Genomic DNA, 7796 nt, shown 5'->3' on the forward strand with positions numbered 1-7796 from the left:
AGCAGTGAATGCATCTACAAGTGCAGTTAATGTGACTAAATATAATCCTGATCAATTTAAACCACAGTAAACTAATCCAAATGTCACTGTCTTCACTTGTGTTTGAGCACAGTAATTTACCACACTACCAGATACCATTTGTATCTGATGGGATATTCCAGCAGCGCAGTGAATTAGTCTTGCATGCCCTAACTGCCACGCAGGTGTAGCAAATTAGTCTAGCAAATACCTCTCACTTAGCGTAGCAAATACTTCTCACCCACCACAAGCTAGGCGAACTGTCACCTCAGAAACAGGTTACCAGGTATAATTATATAGCTTAACTATCCTTGACACGATAAGATGCAAAACATTCTTTTTAAATCTGATATCAGAGCCAGGGTGTAAGTAAAAGGAGTGGTACTTTTATTGTGTACCACCAAAATTGGAGATAAAAGCAAAGGTTGAACCCTGGGAAGTCATTCAGCCCTCCATCAGAGACTGACATGACATTGAATTAGCTCTTCCTTCATATTACGGTACTTTATTAAGCCAAGCAGGGGTGGGAGGAAAGCTCAAGTGTTTTCTGTGGCTGAGAGAGAAAAATATGCCCATATGAGAAGCCTCTTTTTAACTGGCAGCTACAAATGGAATCTAAGTTTTCCAGCACCAAGCCTGGGATTTTAGTGAGAGTCTTTGTTAAGGTGAAGCCCCAAAGCCCAGGGACATTACTTTTTGAACTAGCCTTAAGCATCTATAGTCAGTCTGCTAGGACAAGAGTATTCAAATCTTGTATACCTTTTGGACAAACCCTCCTTTTGAATGGTTCAACCACATAGATATGTTTGTGTGTGCATGTACATGCACACACACATACACGTTTGATAAATATATATACACACACACACATAAATGTATTTAAGTCTCCTCCTCTTTACTGATTAAATTATTTCCTTTCCAGTATTCATCATATTGCTTCCCAAAAACTTCATTTGCACTTTTATGCTATGGTAAGTGATCAAAGCAAGATTCACGTCACACAGGAAATAACCTAGAGAAAATATACAATTCTCAATATTAGAATGGTTACCCCTGGAAGATGAGGCAAATCTGGGATAAAGACATACAGATCATAAGAATACCATTAGAGAAGCACATATAAAAAGGAAGTGCTGTCCTTCCAGAACTACAGCACTGATAAATATTACAGCAAATGAGATTGAGGCTTTTTTATCTTCTTTATATTAGTAACTGTTCCACAGAAGACTGGTAACTTTCCTAGCAACCAGACCTTAGTAGTGATTATATTGCTATACAAGAAGGATGTTAAAGTGGTATTTTAAGAGAACAGACAGAATTGTATTGTGTAAGTTTGTCTCCCAGCCCAATAATACCTTCTAAGATTTGGAAGTCAGAACACAGAGAGATGTAGGGTTTATACTTCAGTGCTTCATGATGCCTCTTTCTCCCAGAAAAATGTAATATGTTGCCAACAACCTGATCTAAAGCACAAAAACTAACACAAATGAGTCTGCCCGAGGGAGCCTGGATGAAAAACAGTAGTTCAGCCAAACTCTTCATCTTAATAACATCAATCCAGTCAAGCGGTATAAATGGAAGAAAAATCCACAAGTCTTAAGTCCTGGGTCATTTTTCTTATCTGAAGTATGATACCCATTTGATATAATGAGCATAAATTTTCAGGAATTATGGTGTCTAAGGAGCAGATTGTTTTTTAAGACTTCTGAAAGGACAATTTGGTGGTCTTGGATGAAGCAGTTTAAATGAAACCTGCCTTCAGATAAAGTGCCATTTTTGCATACAGTAAGTACACTAAAGGTAGCATGAAATGAGTTACAGGGAAAGGAAAGTTATGCTTCAATGGCTCTGTTACTTGAATTTTCAGTATTTCAAGGACACAAGTACTGGACCTTGAAAGGCCCGGCAAAAAATCATCTGGAAGCAGCAGGAATATTTTATTAATGTTTTCTTTTGTTTGGATTCTTGCCACTCTGCATTGTCTTATTGTTCTGGGCAAGGGTTATACTGAATCTACAAATAAGATGAAACTGCAGGGGTAAGCTATGTTAGATACCTCTGGAGAGACAGAATGGGTCAAATTCACCCTGGGTATAACTACACTGACTTAATTTGACTTTGGAGACATTCCGTAAGGGATAATAATAATACGTTATTCCACAAGGGATAATAAGTAATAATAATAAGAAGAAGAATTGTTCAGCACATGAATGAACGTGACTTGCTGGGGAGGAATCAAAATGGCTTTGTCAAAGGGAAACCATGCTTCGCCAACCTACTACTGCCTGCCATTCACCATCAGTGAGAAAACTGTGCTCACTTGCTACACCTGGTGGTGGGCATGAGCAACAGCAAGCCCTAGATACTTGCCATGTATATATGTTAATTAACTACAGTTCAAATTGCCTTGTTTGGACTGCCCTAGTCTTCAAATTAGAGCAAATTTTAATTCAGACTACAGACATCTATGTGTATATAGTAATACCTGTAGTCTAGATTAAACCTAGAAAAATGTAATGTCTATAAATGGCCACCCTGTTCAGTCTCCCTTTCAGCATCTATTCTCTGCCACTGTGTGACCAAGGATACAGGCCAAGATGGATCTATGGTATGATCCAGTATATGGGAGTTACTTATATTATTATGATGCATGTGGTCCAGTAAATCTGCACAGCTGATCACTTTAAAAATTCCACCTGGTGCTTTTTATTTAACAACTTCCAGTATAAATTATCCTTCTATTAAACACTTTCCCTTAGACAAAGACAATAGTTTGGTTGAGATTATTTCCACTTTAATTCTAATGCTAATTGTCCATATATAACCTCAGTAATATATCCCCGATTCTCTTGTTCAATCAGAATGGACTCTTGTAAAATATTCAAGCCTGTTTGCAGCCTACCTTCAAAAAAGAGTTAAAAGAAAATATACCTTTGGGCATCTCTAATTAATGCCACAGTTTTGTTTGATGTAAGATGTCCTGAGATTCCATAGACCCCAGAGAGATTTCTGTATATAAGGCCCCATGCTGACAGGGTGCTGGGTGCTTCTGACAGTATGCTTATAGTCTTTAGCTCCTGCAGACTTGTGTCTGAGTAAGGATTTTATCTTGGAGAAAATGTGGAAAAAAGTTTTCAGTGCATATCTGAAGAATTCTCATATTTTTTGGTTCTTGTTCTAGCAAGGTACATACGCAGGTGCCTAACTTTATGCACCTGTTGAAGTAAAAGGCTGGATACAGCTCAGTTCTGTCAGTTGCTTCTGATATGTCCCCATTTCTTTCCCATTTAGGCTTCCTTACAGTTTCTTCTTGACCTTCAGCTGCTGACTTTTCCATGGTCCATAGTAGTAGCCACTTACATTAGGATCACATTGTCAAAATTTGTTTTCAGCTTCCACATCTTTACATTTCGTTTGTACGTTGTGCCTCTAGAGATGTGACGTGCTTCTCCATTTACCATCTGTGCTCCATATTTTGCTTTCTTCCTGTTACACCAGTTTGCTTTGCTCACTCCGAAACGCTGTGACAGTGGCAGACAGCTGAAAGGCATTATGAAGGCAGTGTACACTCATCACTCCTTGTCAACACACTCACCAACATCTGCTCTTTTGGCAATTTCCATGCCCCTCCAGATGTGCCAGGCCATGCTTTTGTAACTCCTGCAGCACTGAATCTTGCACTGATAATGGGAATTTCCCCTCTGTGTCTCAGTAGGCTGCTTCTCACTACAGAGCATTGAGGCATCTCCAAACAGCAATCTCTTTCCTGCTCTGCTTTTGCCTCCCATCAGAACTCCCACAAGGACCTTCTGACCTTACCTTCACTGACTACTTTTACTCTTCTGCATACTTCCTTGCCACTTCCCCTTCTATCTCTGCTTCTAGAAACACAAGCTTTCTCAGGCCTACCTTTTACCACTCACAAATCCTCACCTCATCTCTGTAACAGGCTCCATTTTGTCCCTATTAGAAGGAAAGGGAAAAGGAGGAAGGCCCTTTGAGAGGGACAATGCAGACTAGGAGACCCCACCTGTAACAGGGTTAAGGGAAGGGCCACAGCAGCAAGGGGCAGAAGTGCTCCAGGAGCAGAGGGGAGCCAAGCAGAGCTCTTGCTGCAGAAGGATGCAGGCTCCGTGGGCATTTGTACACGTGACAAAGGACCCTTGTACATGTAACTAAATTGCCCCTTTTAGTGGTTTAGTTGCCCTTTTTAGCAATTTAATAGCATAACAGTGTACATGTGCTGCAGCATATTGCAATTAAATCTTATCACAGTGTACACATGCGGCAGCGTATTTCGATTTAACTGCCTTTTTTACATAGCAAAGTAAAACACATCTGATGTAATTTAGTTTGCTACATAAACTGCAATGGTGTATGAGGCGCTGGAAGCCCAGGCATGCTTGGGGAAGCTTGGGCTTAGCAGGCTTCCAGCGTCCTGTATACCATCCCCACCACCTTCTCTGGCCGCCAGCATGCCCAGCTGCCCTTCTGCACTGCCCAAGGGACAAACCACCCAGCTTCGTTAAAGTCTATCAATCATTATCATCAAGGCATGGCAGAAGAGGTAAGTGGGCGGTGGTCCCATGTGGCAGGCAGAGGAAACAGTGCACAGGGCACTGGCAACCCACCAAGCCTGAGCTTCCCTGAGCAGGCCCAGGCTTCCAGTGCCCCATGCACTGCTGAATCAGGCTGGGTGCGGCCTGTGAACTGGGGTAGCACTCGCCTGCTAACATCCCACCTGGGTAGCCCTGGGGGAGTGCCACCACCATGGAGGGAAGCACCAGGATCCCCCGCTCCCAGATGCTGTGTGACCCAGCAGCAGCTCGTGTGGGCAGGCTCCGCCAAGGGGAAAATGAAAAAAAGGGCAAGGGGCCCACTTTTTTCCTTTTCTCTTCGGTGGAGCCTGCCTACATCTCCTGTGTCCGGGGGCAAGCTGCTGATGGGTCAAGTGACCCAAGGTGCGGGGGCCCCTGGTCCTTCCCTCTGTGGTGGTAGCACACTCTGCGTGATACCTGCCTGCTGGCACCCTGCCCAGGTGATCCCAAGGGGCACCACCACTGCGGAGGGAAGCACCCAGGGCCCCACAGCTCAGGGACCAGTTGGCTCCTGGCTGCAGGAGACGTGGGCAGGCTCTGGGAGGAAAAAATATATATATTAGGCCCTTCACTGCTTTTTTTCTTTTTTTTTTCCTCAGTGGAGCCTACCCCCATGAGCTGCTGCCTGGTTGTACAGCCCCTGAACTGCAGGGCGGACTGGTGCTTCCCTCCATTGTGGTGGCACCCCCAGGGCCACCCCAGCAGGGTGCTAGTGAGCAAGTGCCACCCAGGGGGTGCTGCTGCTGCCGAGGGAAGGACTGGGGCCCCCTGCAGTTCAGGGCCCTCTGGCAACACCCCTCCCCCCCCCCCCCCCCCCAGCCCCATGGGAGAGGCAGACAGGCTCCAGGAAAACCATTGCAAGAATCAGGCCCCTGTAACAAGTGGGCGTCCCGAACCGGTCTAAACATAGGCCCACCCACTTGTCTCTGGGCAAACCACCTGGCTACCTCTTCTGCTACGCCTTGATGATAATAATTCATAGATCTTAACAAGGCAGGAGGCTGCCCATTTACTTGCTCTAATGCCAAAGGCTGAAACACACGGCTCCGACCACTCCTGTATCGTGTCCCATGCCTCGCAGATGGCATCCATATTCTGCCGGCGTCGCACACTGGGACCCGAGGTCTAGAGTCTTACACAGGGCTCCCAGTCTGCACTGGAGATGGTCGTCCCAGTGCCTTCTCACCAGGCTCTCCCTTGTTCTTCACTCAAGGCTCCCAGCACTTACCCCATCAGGGCTCCAAGCTCCATCCCAACTCTGGGCTCCGAACCCCACTCCCCTGCTCTACTAGGGCACTGGGCCTTATCTCCTGCCCTACACTGGGCTCACAAACCTTTATCCCCTTGTCCCAGGAGCTTCACTCATAGGCTCAGGGCCCCATCCCCCTGGAGCCTCATACCCAGCTCCTATGTGCAGCCTCAGAACTTGCAGTGAGTCTGGGCCCTTGCTTTGTCCTTGGAGTGTGCTCCCCTAGCCTTCCCCCTCCATGGGGTCACCCGCAAGGCAACAGGGGTTGAGGCTTTCTGGTGCCCCATACTTACCCTTCACTGGGGAGGCCCCAGGTGTAGCATTTTCTGGAGACTGCCCTGCCACCAGCAATCTCACCACGCCATCCAGCCGCAGCAGGGTGTAGTTTTAGGACATGCCCCAGGAGCCTCCAGTCATCCCCATAGCTCCTGCTCTTACCTCCAAGGTGTCATGAGCAGCAGCTCCAGCTTGGTGGTGTTCTCCTGGCTGCTGGCAACAGACTGCTGGCTTTGCTGGTCAGGGACCTACTTTTATAGGGAACAGCCAGGCCCTGTTCCCAGTAAGGCAGTTGTGCCTAACTGGAGATTGCCACCAGCTACAGGCTGCCATGCTGCTGCCCATGCCTCTAAGTAACAGAGCACACCCTGTTGGAAGTCCCTAAATTGAAACGGTGGGTTTTTAATAGACACAATTAAAAACCCACTGTTTTAATTTAGGGAGAACTAAACCCCCAGCACATATACAAGTGCCCCATAAGCAAACACAGTAAAATATCTCATAGGGAAGAAGGGGACATGTTATCTTCGGGTTTAAGTGAGGAGGGGGCAGATATAGTGCTCAGTATACTGCTTCCAGGCTCCCCAAAAATGCTTTGGCCCCGACACAGAAAAGCAAGTAACAGTGTTCTTTGGGTTAGCCAGTTAATGGATATGTTTTGTGCCAAGATTTTCAGAGATTACAGCCCTGCAATCAGGCTTTTTGAGAACAACAGTGCTTACAAAAGTGGAGTGGATGGCTGCGTTTGAACATGTCTTCTGAAGGGTGAAGGAAATACATAGTGAGACAGTAATGAAGGCACCAGACTTCAAAAAGCTATTCATGTTACACAAAAAATACCTCCAACCTGGCCATAGAAAAAAGGAAGCCATCAATCTTATCGTCGAAAGAAGGAAACCCTGAGCACCCTGTGGTATATGTGAGAAGGCAATATACAATAATGGGAAAGCTTATTCCACAATTGAGAAGGAGTGCTTGGCCATTTAATGGGCTATCAAAATACTACAACATTACCTCTGAGAAGGTCATTTTACAGTAATCACAGACCACACTTCTCTGAAATGATTGCAGTAAATGAAAACTGACAATTCCAGACTGATACATTGGTACCTAAGTCTACAACCATACCACTTTTTGATAGAATACCAGCCTGGAAAATTGTATGTGAACAAAGCTTTTTTTCAAGGAAGAAAGAAGAGGCAGATAGTAGGAAAAACAAACATAGCTCCACCTCCCTCCCAAACAGGAAGAACAGGAGTGGGATATATAACAGAGTCCCCTTTGGTTCCCATAACAAAGAAGGAAGGGAAAAATGGTGGGGGGAGGCCTATAAGAAAGTGGTATATGGGAAGAGCCACAGTGGTAACGTGTAGAAGTGCCTCAGCAGCTTAGCTCCTGCATGAGCCCCCAGATCCAGATGTTATGAGAAGGCCTAGAGAAAGGTCAGAATGGAAAGAAACTGGATTAAGATGAAGTAGGCTGGGAGGAAGGTTGCGGTAGTAAAAGCTTTTTCAAAGGACCAAAAAGAGCCAAAGGGAAGACCCATGCTGAGAAGGGCACAGCAGACACCAGGTGGAGTGGAGTGGTTTGGAATGAGCCCAAAGAAGATTGATAGCAAGCCTAGGGGCAGGCTAGCTGTCAGGAAGCCATGGGAG

The 7796-nt window shown here is 45.6% G+C and overlaps 1 long non-coding RNA gene across 1 annotated transcript; it reads right to left on the minus strand.

The window, feature by feature from the left end:
• Window positions 1-2696: 2696 nt before the first annotated feature.
• LOC109319181 lies at window positions 2697-6388 on the minus strand. Its single transcript, XR_002103398.1, has 2 exons — window positions 6304-6388; window positions 2697-3558 (listed from the first exon to the last, which is right to left on the minus strand). It is a non-coding gene; the product is annotated as an uncharacterized LOC109319181 (long non-coding RNA).
• Window positions 6389-7796: the final 1408 nt, after the last annotated feature.

Source organism: Crocodylus porosus, unplaced genomic scaffold (genome assembly GCF_001723895.1).
Source record: "Crocodylus porosus isolate Cpor-Errol unplaced genomic scaffold, CroPor_comp1, whole genome shotgun sequence".
Taxonomy (NCBI): domain Eukaryota; kingdom Metazoa; phylum Chordata; order Crocodylia; family Crocodylidae; genus Crocodylus; species Crocodylus porosus.